Below are 16291 nucleotides of genomic sequence, written 5' to 3' on the forward strand. Positions count from 1 at the left end.
ATTTCCGTGAGTGTCTTTAATTAAAACTGAGCGGGAGGTCGGGGGCTGGAGTCGATTGGCCTGATTTATTAAGCGATCCGTTTGATGATCGTTGGCCTCCTCCATTTTCCTTCTGAATCAACTCGCCTGTGTGCATCTGCAGATCGTAAACAGCCAACAGGTAACACTAATGGCTGTAATTGAGAGAGAAATCAGGAGAGGAGTGGCATCAGCTAACATGACGCCTTCGTTTGCCAAACATTCTTGCATAACTGCTACGACCCATCTAGGGGTCATTTCAACAGAAACAATTTCTAGGTTGGGGGGGAGGGTTGTTCTGAGAGCGAGAGAGTGAAATCTAGGTGAAAGGAGAGAGGGTGAGAGAGACGAAAAGAGTGAAGGATAAATGGAGTAGCGCAGGCTGTAATAACAAAAAGGTCACGCTGTGCCTAACGCAAATAATGGCAGCAAAAAACATCCCTCAAAACAACAAAGAGGGGCATCATTCACCTGCTGCAACAGTACCAGAGACACACACACACACACACACACACACACACACACAACCTCATACAACTGCATACCTTTACAGAACCCTGTGGCGTGTGACCACAATATTAAGGTGCTTTATTGTAATCTTGTTGACTGACTGACAAGTTCACTTTCAAGTAACACTTTCAGGCACACACACACACACACACACACACACACACACACACACACACACACACACACACACACACACACACACACACACACACACACACACACACACACACACACACACACTGCCCAGGGGCGGAAATTACAGGGAAGAAGGGGGTCCGGACACCCCTTTCCTGGGGAAAAACAGTTATCCACCTCCACCCTAACCCTATCACATTATAAACATAACTATATTATCTAAAATAATATAATATATGCATTGAAACCACTTGTGCTCATTACAGAGGAAAAACAATGCGTTTTCAAGTTTCAACAAACATTAAAGTTAAAATATTATCTAAGATTCTGGCAGGCTCCATGGCATTCTGGACTTTAACACACTGACAGGGAAACATTAGAGATCTGCTTCTTCGGGAAAACTAAATCTAATTATTGGCTTTAGTTCAGTTCATGGGTGTTGCTTCTCTCCTACTACTGTAAATAAACTGCATGCTGTACAACCCTTAAGTTATGTACCTATCAATTATCCAGTATATATAGGTAATAATAAGGGTTTACTCTATATACTGTACATTAATGCAACAGTACTTTTAGCAGCACCTTTGGTGTTCCCTTCAGGAATTTCTGTTGAGAATTTTATTCTGTTTATTGCCCCCCCCCCCGACAGTGAAATGAAATATCCACCCGTGACACTGCCATGTATTACACTGGATGTCAGAGGGCAGTCATCCAATTTGATTGACATACTTATAATGAACCCTGAGCACTTGAACGGCGGTTTAGGTGGATGGACTTCATCATTCATTTTCTTCTATTTTTTTTTTGTATTCTGCCGTGCACAGATTGTACAGATGGTACAGGGGGGGCATTTTGAAAAACAGAAGCCTTGATCTAGCTGCAGTGACGCAAGGTTAAAATAAAATTGTGCTCTTAAACATCTAAAATTTTTGGTATAGCATATAAAGACTCAAGACTGTCTGAAAATATGGAGAGCCTCCCTATTATAAAAAAATGAGATTTAACCCATTTTTAAAGGTTTAAATGTCTGCCCCGTTGAACTGCAAAATTAGAAAAAATAAAATGGTCAACCTGTTCTTTCAAAATTCTCCCAACAAAACAACATACAGTATAAGTTAAATGCTAAGAAAAGCATGCCGCCCTCATTTTAACATCTTTAACACATAGGTCAGTGGACACTACTGTAGTGGAAAAATACTGAACTAATCAGCATGGGAAAGACTGGGTCAAAATTAAAGGACCCCTCCGAATGGACGGGTTCGGCAAAAATTATGGTTGATGAATATGGTAGGACAGTGGTATTACAATTCAGCCTCTGGGAAAAACTTGGTTTTCCAGCAAATGGCAGTTTTAGCACAAGACAAATAGACCAGTTGAGGACAAAAATAGAGGAATATGATAAGGTTAAGGGGCGCAAGAAACAAAGCCTTGATTGGAAGATTTTTGGTATGTGGGAGAGAGAAGTAATATCAAGGGAGAAATGTATGAAAAAACCTGCAGCGCAAAATAACCCTGGCTCCGGACAGTTTCCCTAACGTTGACCCAAGTTTAGATGGACCGTGGCCATTGCCCCCGCCGGCTGTAGTGCTTGGCCCTCCACCCTCTATACCCAACCCTCAGGCGCTGTATTCCCCACTGATGACCACACCACCAACCCCGGCCCCGTCCTACAACACCTAGCTCCGTGAACCTGTCCTGACAAGAGGCCGTGCAGCCCAGGAACAGCAGACGACTGATCCGGATGACCCGGGCACCCCAATCAATGTCCAGATGCCCATGGTCTCCTGCCCTGATCTCGCCGGCCCAGCCAGGGCCGTCATGGACGTCTTCTGCCCATACAAAGCTGCTGAGGTGGGAATGATCATTAACAGCCTCCAAGATCTGAAGAAAGATGGCTTGGAAGACTTCATCTGAGACTTTCGTGCGCTGATTCCTGTGCATTTAAATGAATGTGGTTCTGCGCCGCAAACTTGGCGCAGACCTGGGATCGTTGCCGGGGGGATTTTCCGGAGGACGGTCCTGGGTTGATGAGGAAGCACAGAGTGCAGACAACCAAGCCCGACGCAACCTGAAAGACCACATCAACGGGCTGTTCTTTTGGACCATGAACTGGTCCACCGTACGGGACTGTACACAGAAAGACGATGAACTGATGGGATATCTCAGCTGTCTGGAAGGTGTGTTCAGGCAGGCCAGTGGAATAACGACTCCCCCAGGGGACATTCAGGGAGCAAACCTGGACCCTATGAACAACAATTAAAGTGTTGTTTACTAGAGATGGACTAAAACCTGAAGTCAGCCAAATCGCTAAAACCACCTGCATCGGGTATGAAACAGCCTGTCTGGACAGCATGTGTGCGCATGCTGAAAAAAAACTGAAGGAGAAGGACAGAACCGATCGGAATGGGACAGATTAGAACAACTCCAAATGGCCCAGCAGAAAGCCTGGGCATTTTGCACGAACTGCAAGGAACTAAAGAAGAAGCGTGACGGAGGTGACCGTAGGCTCCAGTGCTTGACTGGACAGCGGTATAAGGAAGGTTCAGGCAAAAGGGGAAAGTCCGACAGAGAGGCGGGGAGATATCTAATAGGGAGGGTCTCGTCGCCTACAGTCGGCAAAATCCTATCCCTGAACACCCATAGTAAACCGGCCTTATACAATGCAGCTGTGGAATCCACTACGCCGAGCCGGAGGGATGCGCCCAGTGCTCATAGTCCTGATGATCGTGGTGACCACGGCCCGTTTGCTTCGCTTCATCTTGAAACATCTGCATGCCGCCACAAGATGACCTGGCAGAACCTCTTGGTCCTGGACATGCTCCTGGCCAAGAAAGGCAGTGTTTGCCACATGTTTGAAGACTCTTACGGCGCCATTATCCCTAACCACATGTTCCCGAATGGGGAATTCACCAAGGCCCTTGACAAGCTGGAAGCCCTGGCCATTGAGATGAAGCACAATGCAGGACACAGACAGTTTGAATGGACTGGGTGGATGGAGGATCTGTTCCGTTCTTACGGAGTGATGTAAGCCAGATACGCTATGATATTTGTAGCCATTCTCATTGTTAAAGTTAAATTGTTATAAACTTTGTTCCTGGACGGACTAATCGTTACAGAGAGTATCAGAGACATATACTTTATGTTAATAAAGTATTTAATCCTGTACAAGAGGAGCAGTTTCAGTGTAACAACACAACAGAGTGCCACAGAGGAAGTGCTCTATTCTCACTGGAGATCTGAATTTTTTATACAGTTTTCAAGGAGTGGCGAAACTGACGAGTCGTTGAGATGTCGGTCAGCAGACGTCGCGACACCTCCGCATGAGTCCTGATGAGACAGTTTCGCTGTCATCTGTTGAAGTTCCGTTTATCTGATGGTCGAGACATGTTTCCTTTCTCCTCTTCACGTATGGCACAGTGACATGAACTCTATTTAGCCTGAATAAGAAAAGCAAAGTACACATACCTTGTACAAAAGTTCATGTGAAAAGTACATCAAAATATAGATGTATAAAATTCTTATAACACTCAGTTTTTCGGGTTAATGTTTTGTTGTATTATTCCTGTGTTACTTGAGCTCATCAGCCGGACCCTGGAGGATCAAATTGTCCGCCAAGGCCAATTCACTGCCATACCACTTGAATTGGTCTCTTTCTATGCCGGAAGGAGAAGTGCCAGCTGTGTGAACCTTTTTTTCAATGACATGTGTTGGCTAACAGTGTGAACGCTATTTTTCATTCGTATGTGTCGAATGAGAAACGAATGTAAACGATTAATCGAAGAGGGGAAATGTAGTGGAAGAAGATGCTGAACCAATCCCATGTCCGCTTGTAACCTCATATCTGTTTTACTGACAAACATGAACATTAGTTGCTGCTAGCCTGTTGTTGGGCAGGTCTCAATTAAAGCTGTTTAGTCGAGATGTTGAACTTGTTGAAACTGCTGAAACATTTGAAACTGCCTTTTTGACCTATACATATGACTACACCCTCAGCAACTGCCTTTGTGACACCCTGATAGTAACGGTCCATGTGATCTACGTGATATAATGCCCCCCCATCCAGCTGGTTTGGAGAGATGCTTTTGCTGTTACTCTGTGACATGTAAAGTGCTTCCCGCTGATGGCGATCTACTTTACAATAAGAGACAGGGACAGACTAAGAGACAGTTGAAAAGATTGCGCAGCGCACATTTAACGACTGGAATTTGCAGATTTTCAGTCTCTTCTGCACAAACACAAACAACTGTTGTCTTTGAGGAGCACAAATCTAAAGACGGCGACCACCCCAGACTATGCCATGACTCAGTCGATCTCGAATCGCTGCCATTTTGGGCTCTAAAATTACGTAATGTGGCCCAAGCTTTAGTTGGATTCGCTGATTCTGTGTTGGGCGGTCATTAATTCAGCTAGTACATGTGTGTACAAGTGTAGTATTCGAACCTCCAACTCGAGCCACAAAGATTTTTCAGACCCTGGGGCCTTGCTAGAGGCTAAGCTGCATAATCACAGCGAGCAGGGGGCATGCAAACGAAAAACCTAAAATCAGAGATTTGGGTATTTCAGGTCACACTTTTACCCTTTTAGATATTTATAATACCAACGTTAAAGAGTAGAAAGAATTCCTTTGGAGATATGGGCACACTTTTAGACTGTATAATGAAAACAATGTAACCGTGAAACCAGCGCTCTCTCTCTCTCTCGTAGCGCCAACTGAATTTCTGTCATTTAAATTAAGTCTACGTGGAGCTGCCAGGATTTCTGCTATTTAGTTGATCCTGCAGCCCATCAATTGCAATTTCCCCCACATCTGTTCCTGTGTCATCGTGACCTTGTTCCCACTGTGGAGTGTAAAATCTGTGGCGCAATGACTATAATTGACTGGGTAAAAAGCAAGCTAGATTGCTGCATGTGCCTGGGTGGCTATTGGAATATATATATACTGCATATATATATCTATATATATATAGATATATATATATATATATATATATATATACACACACACAGATCAGCCACAACAGAATAATAACTGTAGTTCCAATGGTACTTGTCAAGAGGTGGGATGTATTAGGCAACAAGTGAACACACAGTTCTTGAAGTTGATGTGCTGGAAGGAGGAAAAATGGGCAAGTGTAAGGATCTGAACAACTTTGACGAGGGTCAAATTGTGATGGCTAGATGACTGGGTCAGAGCATCTCCAAAACGATACGTCTTGTGGGGTGTTCCCAGTGTCCAGTGGTTAGTACTTACCAAAAGTGGTCCAAGGAAGGATAACTGGTGAACGGCAACAGGGTCATGGACGCCCAATGGCTAATTGTTGTGCGTGGAGAGCGAAGTCAAGCCCGTCTGGTCTGACCCCAAAGAAGAGCTACTGTAGCCCAAATTGCTGAAAAAGTTAATGCTGCTATGATAGAAAGGTGTGAACACAGTGCAATGCAGCTTGCTGGGTATGGGGCTGCATAACCACAGAGTGGTCAGAGTGTTCATGTTGACCCCTGTCCACCGCCGAAAGCGTCTACAATGGGCATGTGAGCATCAGAACTGGACCTGGTTTTAATGTTGTGGCTGAACGGTATACCGATATACACCAATCAGTGACAAGATTAAAACCACCACTAATGTTGTGTACCTTCCCCTTGTGCCGTCAAAAAAGCTCTGACCTGTCGAGGCATGGACTCTAAAGTTGTCCTGTTGTAACTGGCATCAAGACATGAGCAACAGATCCTTTAAGTCGTGTTAGTTGCGAGGTGTGCCCTCCATGGCGTGTTGTTCCAGCGCCTCTCATAGGTGCTTGATCGAATTGGACCCTAACCCCGGCCATCCGCATGATGTAGAAGAAAATGTGATTCATCAGACCAGGCCACCTTCTTCCATGGTCTACTTCTGACACCCACTTGCCCATTGTACGTGCTTTTTGTTGTCAGACGACACACCACTGCAACACATGCATACACACATGCTTTGGATGGTGGCCGGTCCTCTGCATTTAACCCATCCTACTATCCCTTCCTGCCAGGAGCAGTGGGCAGCATTTGACGACACGCCCGGGGACCTGGTTCCATATGTCTATCGCTGGTCAGAAGATGATGTGCATGTTTTTGGTGGGGGTCCTTACTGTTGTTGGAGGGAACCCCATGTGAGCACAGCGAGAACATGCAAACTCCACACAGAAAGGCCCCTAATTGGGAGATAACCCGCTGGAGAACAGTGCCAACAGCGTCCCAGGTGGTAATCGAACGCAGGACCTTCTTGCTGTGAGGCAGCAGTGTAATGCAATGTGCCACACACTTTTGGCAGTAACTGTTCACTTGGTCCCTAATCTATCCCACCCCTTGACAGGCTCCATTGGAATAAGATGAGCAACCTAATTCACTTTACCCGTTAGAGGTTTTAATGTTGTGGCTGATCAGTGTATATATAAAACTTAAAAAAAACCTTTTATCAAATCGTTCAGCAATATTGTCGAGTAGAAATCAGGTACGACTTGATGAAGGGTTTAAAGACTGTAACCAACAAAATACTACAGAATAACTTCTGTACATTGAAGGCCAGCTTCAGTATAATTTTTTTTTTCTATGAGCTGAATTGCTGCAATAATCCATTTCACAATCAGTCATACATTTTTGACAGGTTTTCGCACCAAATGCTTAAGATGCTCATCACGCCCACGCACAGTGAGAAAAAAACCACAAGATTTCTTCCCACTGCCTCTCTACATCCCTTTAACCACAAAACCATTTGAGTGAGTCAGCTACTGTGTCTGTATAGAAAAATCCTCCATCTCAAAACCTAATGGTCGCTACATTAATTTTTGCTCCCCATCATTGAGGATAGCTAGTAGTCCAGTGTCTGCTTGTTTATTGCTGGAGGGGGCCTATGGTGAGGCCCAAAGTCTATTGCTTTATCTTATTGTAGATGTCAAATGCATCAATGCCAACATTATAGAAAACATGTTTTTGTGTTTTCAAAATTGAATGTTCAAAAATTTTTGAGGACTGCAGCAAGTTACATAATTGTCTACCATTCCAAATAGAAGGATTTTGTGTGTGCTTGAGAACAGTTTGATACCCAAATCGAAACATCTGAAAAGCATCAGTTGTTTTTTTTTTGTTCTTTTTTTTGTTTGTTGGTTCAACAAATTCTATATTTATTTATTTAGCATTGTTTGAGTTTGGGCACCTGTGCTTTACTGCTCATCACTCCCGGCGAGGTATACGGAAAAATTAAACATGCTTAATGAGGTTGAAATGTTAGAGTGATGAATCCCCCATTGGATAGAAAAGTAGAGCCCAACAGATGGATGCAGGGGAGGTGGATGGGAGTGCAGCAACACAGCAAGCAAAGCAGGCAACATGCAGGAAGCAAAGCAGGTAGGGTGAGAGGGATGGGTGCTTAAATAGGCCGGCCCACAACGGCATGGAAGCGTGTGGCGTGGTGGAGTTGTCTGACAGAACCAGCTCCACAAGCTATGCCTCATTTATTGGAATCAGTATGGGATTAAGGCTGTAAATGGCTCATGGATCGGTTTGCTATTTTTCAACCCAGGCGTTAATATGTTCATGGAACAACCTTGCTTTACGATTGAGAAACTTACCACTCTGCTGCAGCTTCTAACTGGGCTTAATGCTGTGCAATGGGACCAACGTTTAAGCCTTAAAAAACATGTTAAATCTTATTGAGGAAACTCCCATTACGTCTTGAATAACAGTCCTATCACATTTTATTTAATACTTCCTTTTACATAGTTTGTCAGTAGGAAGTGGCTCATCTTCCTGTTTTTAGTCACTTAAGTTAGCAAGGATGTAGGCCAAAGAGCACATTTTTGGAAGTGCAAAAGAGTCAAAAATGCTATAGTGGGCTTCCTATTTTCCAAAAGAAGATTTATCATGTTTTTCTTCAGGCTTACACGTTGGCAGCGTTGGGCTGTATTTCTCATACACTGAGAAGCTTTAGGAGAGACATTTCTCAAAGGAGAGTGTTCAGAGAGGTGCTATGAACCGTTACAAATGACCGGAACCTGTGCTTTATTTATTTATTTTTATTATTATTTATTTATTTTTATTTTTTTATGCCTGTGCTGTCAGCATGCTGGGCATACAACAAAGAGTATTTGTATGCCATTGCATCTAGGACAGAGTTAGTCTGCAAGTGGAGTTCAACTTCTCAACCTGCAATGCAACTTTTTATTCATTCTTTAATCATCAACTGCTGCAGTAACTCTGTCCTGATGACAAGAGCACAGTTTTCTGTTATAGAGAACCACCACCAACCCCCTTCTTTAAAGAACTATTTTTCATGTTTGGGTCTATAATTAACTGATCACTACTCCTAGAGGGGGACAATCACCACGGGTGAGACAATTAAATATGGAAACAAACAACATTTACACAAAAACATAAACATTGGACGACAACATGTATTGAAAAACAGAGAATTAGGTCCAGGAAAACTGGAACTACAACTGGTCACGTGGCCTCTTCCTGTCATAGTTATGGCAGCAAATGAGGGAGGAAAGGAAAGGAATGCAACCAGGAGGGTGTGGTGGTGTGTGCGTGTGTGCGTGTGTGTGTGTGTGTGTGTGTGTGTGTGTGTGTGTGTGTGTGTGTGTGTGTGTGTGTGTGTGTGTGTGTGTAAGGTGTCCACTGGTGTGTGTACAGGACTTATCCCAATTGGTTCTGGTGTATAAGGTCGGTATTATGTCGTGGCGCCTCCAAGCAGCGGAAAGGGCCCAAAGCCCCCCGATCTCCGCAGCCACGTAGACACTCAACGGCTGCAGGAAAGCCTCAGGCACCCTGCCCTGCGGCCACAGACGACCCCCAGGCCCCCAGAGAAGCCGAAGGGCAGTGGAACAACCCCCACGCCCGGCCCCGAGGAGCATAACCCAGTCCCAGGGAGCACAAGGAGACCCTGCACCCTAGGGGCGCACACATACAACCCTTCCCCAAGCGCAGGCACAAGACGCTGCCGCAGACCGACACCCTGCCCAAACCGCCCGCCCTACAGGTGAGCCGGGGGGACCTCGATGCCCAACCACGCCCCACGTAAGGGCAAGACCCGTCCTACCGCAGCCGACCAGATGCCCCACCTGGCGTGAGCGCCCAGTGCCCATCCACCTAGCAGAGTGTGCTCAGCACGGGGCACCTGGGTGTTAAAACTAGTCTGGATTTATAACACAGGCCCAAAGTGTACCTTCACTGAATAACTGTTTTAAATCTTAAATGACGTGAATTACTGTTTTATGAAGGTAGAAGAGAATCATTACGAATCATTACAACTGCCCCAAGACAAATATTTAGATTAATTATTCAGCACTAAATCAGCCTTACTGACACACTTGACTGATCTCACCTCACCTTAGCTTCCGGACAATTCTAAATCCACAGAGCCTGATGTTTAATAGACTCATTACCATCTTCTCATACACTGATACATCAGCCTTTAAGATGCTACACCAGACAAAATATTGAAATTGTAACACCTTCAATGATTTTTCATTTAATTTATTATATTTATTATTATTAGATTTTTTTTTTCATAATTTGGGGAGCAACCATTGCGTAAAAGGGATAACATCAACGGGGCAGGTACGGCAGGCAGGCGTTTCACCAAATGTGAAACCTTAAAGAATCAGGTTGTCATTTTTCAACCCAGACTTTTTTTAAATGTCGGTTCCTTTCGTTTATAACTGTCCATAGCACAACCTTGTTTCATTATTGAGAAAGCGACCACTCTGATGCAACTTCTGACTGTGCACACTGCAATGGGACAAATGGTTAAGCCTTAAAAAAACATGTTTAATCTCCATGTTAATGCTGAACATGTTCCACCAGTCGGTGGTAGCGAGTGCCCTCTTCCCTGCGGTGGAGTGCTGGTGCCCAACCTAGAGTGCTCCCAAACCTAGAGTGCATGTTGACCAGACTGCTGGCCATCGTGGATAATGCCTCTCATCCGCTCCATGACACTGGCCAAGCAGAGGAGCACAGACTTAATAATTCTATATATTTTATATTAACATTCGGATTCAACTGCATTACTTACTGTACCCCATATTCACCCATTCATTTACAATGTTTAGAACTTGTGTTAGTATTATTTTGTCTTATTGTATAGTATTTGTTTTTTCTATATATATATTTCATCTGTTGTACAGTTGTCTGTGTTAACATTAAGGCTCAAGATGTATATATCTATATTTTTTTAAGTATTGATCATTTTTATCATGTGTATTGTGTTTTTGTTTAATGTCTTATTCCCTATTTTGATTGTTTGATTGCTGCAACAAAGACATTTCCCTTCTGGGGTAATCAATGTACATTTCTATCCATCTATCCATCAATAGAGGCAATCAGCGGTCGGTTATTTCTGAACAGTGACCCCTGATCTGCTAATAATGAACATTGCCACGGGCAGCCACTTCTCTGCCTGGTTTCACGTCCTTCGTATCACTCCGCCTGCATACTCCTGTGAGCACTATCTCGTGGAGAGACCTTGTGACGCGACGCAGAAATTTTAATGGGAGACTTCATTGGATAAAACCGGACATCAACCTCAAAATCACCAACATCCAATTCAGCATGTCTGATTTAACAATTAATACGGATATTCAATTTAACATTACTGACACTAAATAGGTTCGTCAGATGTAGGGTGAATCATTTGCGACATGGTTTCAGTGTTTTCCTGAGCGGAAGCCTTTAAACTAGGCATACCAGTTCTAAAATCATTTCAAATCGATATTCTGTGCGGGTGCAGTCGTTTATTTGGTAAGTGGCCGTGTAATAAGTGGGATAATGTACAGCCAGTCATGATCACAAAATAAACTCCATCATGGTGCAACCCAAACAATTATCACCTGAAAATGCATGATACCTTACATGACTGATATTCCCTTTTTGGCGTGAGATATTTCGACCTGGATGTCAAAGAAGAGTGAAAAAATAGAAAATATTGTTCTCCACAGTCTTCTAATAAAAGGTGTATTATTAGTATATTGCTCTATATTGAGGTTATATAACCTCTGTAAGTGCAATGGTCGACCAACCGCCATTCACACCCTCCTTCCTTCTCTCAGAGCAGCAAGGCATTGACATTGTAATCATTCACTTTCTAGAAAACATAATGGCTGCGCATATGGGGGGGGACGTAACAGTCAGGAGGGCAAATAATAGCGAGAACATTTGAAGATTAGACGCTACGCTTCTTAATGATTGTACTGCTGTGTGTGCATGCGACAGAGAGTGACGGGTCCAGAACGGTACAGGAGTGTGGGGCGTGAAAGCCAGTGCACATGGGTCACTTTTATGGGTACCCCTGAATATGAAGCAGCACAAGGCATGTGTAAGATGGGCTATTAGGCTACACAACACATATGCAAACGCACACGCACACAGACACACACACATTATGGTGTGTAAATGGCCCGCGCTAAAGGCTTTTGTCGGTTAGTCCGGTGGGGTTTGCTTAAGTGGGTGATTATGTGAAAATGGTCATGTAATGACGTGTTGCCTTTGGCTAATGTCCCTATCAAATGTTCACCACCGCAGCACAGCAATTTCCCCGGAGAGCACTATATTGGACACTCTGGACTTCATCTGGTCTTTGGCTTCACATAAGGTAACATTATGTGCGTTGAATAAAATAAGTAGCCACTACGAGGCTGTGGCTAAATTAGCCGAGCTATTTACCAGGAAACTGTCTGTGCCGTTTGCATGCTCCAGCGTTTGCTTTCACCAAGCTCTCACCTGTGTTCTACTTTGTGCAACACTTTTGTTGAAGTTGTGTTACCACTGCTTGAAGTGAATTCCATCATCATGCCAGTATTTGTTGCGCCCCGGTTATTGTGAAGGTACTGTTAGCAGGGCGGCCAAATCTTTTAGGATAATTCAACGCTGGGTGAAACAAAATGACAAATGCTGTTCATGGGTTTCATAACTAGTTTAGTAATATTTTTCATTCATAAAAATATATATGAATTCCCCGGCATTAATGTTGGAAGCACAGAGATATTTTTCAATTCAAACGGGTGTAAAGACAGTTGCGGTAATATAACTTTTCTTTCTAGGTCAGCAGGAGATAAATAATGACCTCATCTCGAATCTGTTTTTGCAAATGAACGAAACAAGAGTGTATTATTTTCTTACCTCGGCCTAAAGCCTCAAGTTAAGTATTTGATTTTATTACCATCCTCACACCCTGAACTAAACGTCCAGGTCTTAGAAAGTAAAAGTCTTAAAAGTCTTAGAACCTTTTCACAAAGGCGCTGAGAGTAACTTTTACTCAGGAATGGAAAGAAATAGTTTTCTCACAGGTCGATTTTAATGCACTTTACCTTTGTTGACAGCTGCGAATCTGAGGGCGAAAATTCTCCCCCACATTAGTGAGGGTGGGTTGAGTTAGGATATTACATTATTTTCCATCAAAATGAAAAAGCAAAAATAACAAACAAATAAGAACATGGGAAAATAATAACTTTTCTACTGAGGCCCTGTAATTACTACAAGGACCCCTAGGGGGCTGCTTGCAGTACATCCCCAAATCCCCAACCCAAGTCACACCTCAAAAAAAGCTTTTATTGGTTTTAAAGGGGCTTAATTAAGGCTCTGAATAGATTCATTATATATACACATTATACACATATATGCTTCCCCACCTCTGCCCAGAACCAATGACGAACATTAGAAATGCTGGTCGGGGAGAGATTGCAGAATTCAAGGGACAAACCTCGGCCATTTCCTCTTCATTTCAACACAAACATGCATAAATGAACGTTACAACACGTGTCATCACAGTTCATATTCGTAGATCTCAGCATTGATTTTGATTTGATCTTAGTGACTTATCACAGATCTGGGAGCTGCTTTTGGAGCTAAAATTCTTTGTGAATTACTCTCTCACCAAAAACTTGGAGAGGCTGAAACTGAGACCCCTTCTATATTTAGGGTTTTCTCCTCCATCTGTCAGTCAGGAGCTGCTCTCAGACTTGATGCTTTATCAGATTAACCCCAATGCTCATGTTGTTCATGTCTAGAGTGAGTACACTGAACGCTTGGCAACGATCACCTCACTATAAGATATTGTTTGGATCGGGATGCAATATTTTCTGCAGTAGTTTCAGCCTTGAAGAAGATTCACAACAGTATTCAAGGTTCTAACGGTTGTCAAGGATCTGAAGGTTCTCAGGGTGGCCAAGTTTTGTGAAGTAAACCAAAAAAAATGCAAATCACTGATTTCCTGGGTGTTGGACGGTAATTGATGAGTTGTTGTTTGTATTTGTCAGATTTCATAAACATACATTTCTGTTATTATCCTGATATTAATGAAACCTGCTTTTTAAATTAATTTTTGGTGAAGACACACTGCTGTTGTTACCATCTAAATAACCCTTCCTTTGCTTGGCATGTTCCTGTGTTTGGTGTGAACTCTGAAATTTGTAATAGCTGGACCAGTAAATAACCCAAAACCAATCTAAAACGACTCGATTCAATTTACTCTATATATTTTTTTTATCCAGTGGATTACGTAACTGACACTGATCGTTGTCGAGTAGCCCGTATTCAATACCCGACTCTTGTTTCGACGACCACCCTTTCCTGTGATTGGCTACTCTCCAAGAAGTAGCTTTTGTCGTTTTCAGGGTCACCTCCCTCCCTCCTCCACGGCCGCAGCTTCCACATTCTCAGATGGTTTGCGCAGCGAAAGACTCGGCTCGTTTTTGCCCAAGCTTCCCCCTTCGCACCCCTTTTCTTTGATGAAATCGAGAGTCCAGCTTAGCTCCCCATGTAACTCAGCGGAGGTGACCATGCTTTCGCATTGGTGATGACATGCACGCGTCCTGCTCGGCACGAGGTGCACGTCGACACCTTTTGGGCTTTGTGTACTTCACTTGGCCATGTACTGAAACGCGAGACTGTTTGTTTAAGGCTTAATTCCCCCATGCTCGTTGACGGACGGTAATTATTCATGCAGTTAGGAGCTTTACTCCCCCCGTTTATGTAAGAGCAGACCTTATTACCTGGCTGGCTTGTTCTTGTTCTTGCCCCCTCGCCGAGTACACGGTTGGAATCAGACCATTCAGTCAGAGGATGTGTGTGTGGTGGGGCTTGGATGATCTGCACCTAAAGCGCACCTTCACCTGCGGAGACTTGAACCTCCGGCGAAAGTAAGTCAAGTAAAGGAACTACTTTTGACTTCTCCCTTACTTGACTTGGGGTGGGCGTGGATGGGGGTGGGGTTGGGAGGGCAGGTTGGACACCGATGCCATTTTAATGGTCGCACTTAGAAAGGTCATCCTTACCCTGTCGACAGCCACACAGTTTTTTTTTTTGTTTTTTTTGTGGTTTTCTTTCTCTCACTCATGAGAAAGGCGAGGGTGTGAATGTTCACACATCCTCCTGGAATAATTGACTGCACACACACACACACACACACACACACACACACACACACACACACACACACACACACACACACACACACACACACACACACACACACACACACACACACACACACACACACACACACACGGCTATGACTCCTGTCTTCTCCATCCATAACACCATTGATTGGTGGTCAGTCTCATTTAAACAAATTGAGTTTCTTTGCAAAGGAGCACACCCTCCCTCTCTCTCCCTCTCTCTCCCGCTCTCTCTCTCTCCCTCTCGCTCTGTCCGTCGGTTTGTCTCTCGCTCTGTCTCTTGAGCAACGCACAGCCACCAGGGCATGCAGTGACACACACACACACACACACACACACACACTCAAATAATAACATTTGTATTCACACGAGACGTCCGGCTCGTTCCGTCACAACTTCTTCTGAGTGACAGGATGAGGCCATGACATGAATCAGGCTTATTACGTGTCATCTTAGTGTTTGGAGAAGACTACATCTTGTCTGCTGAAAAGTTACGATGCTTGGCGGAGATATAGGTAAAGGAAATTGAAAAAAGAGAGTTTGTTTGAGAGAGTCAGAAATCCGATATAGATTTGTTTATTTGCCGAAAATGGAAGTGTAAATTCAAAATACTTCAACGTGGTTGTGGCAGTTTTTCCTACCACACGCTACTCAAGTGGAGGTATCAGGGCCCTCCGACACAGAGGACGATGGGTTGTAGACATCAGTTCATTGTAGAGAGGAGGCTAGGTGGAACAAGCCAGGAGCAGATGGAACACGTCATGACGCAGGCTCCTCTCTTGAGTGTGTGTGGGGATGGGGGTTTTAACCTGCTGCTCCTAAGCCCAACCAATGAGCAACCGGTATGCAGCCACCCTAACCCACTCACCTAGATCCATGTCAGGTGTGGCTGCTCAAACCACACCATCACTACACCACACCCCACCACACCACACCACACCACACCACACCACACCACACCACACCACACCCCACCCCACCCCACCACACCACACCCCACCACACCACATCCCACCACACCACACCCCACCCCACCACACCACATCCCACCACACCACACCACACCACACCACACCACACCACACCACACCACACCACACCACATCACAGTGCTAATTTGGTAAAATGATAATAGTATGAAGGGAAGTCACATCACATTCACCCCATTTGGTATTTTTCTTTCACAAAGACGCTTGGCCCTATTGCTTTAG

Source organism: Zeus faber (assembly GCF_960531495.2).
Source record: "Zeus faber genome assembly, chromosome: 19".
Taxonomy (NCBI): Eukaryota; Metazoa; Chordata; class Actinopteri; order Zeiformes; family Zeidae; genus Zeus; species Zeus faber.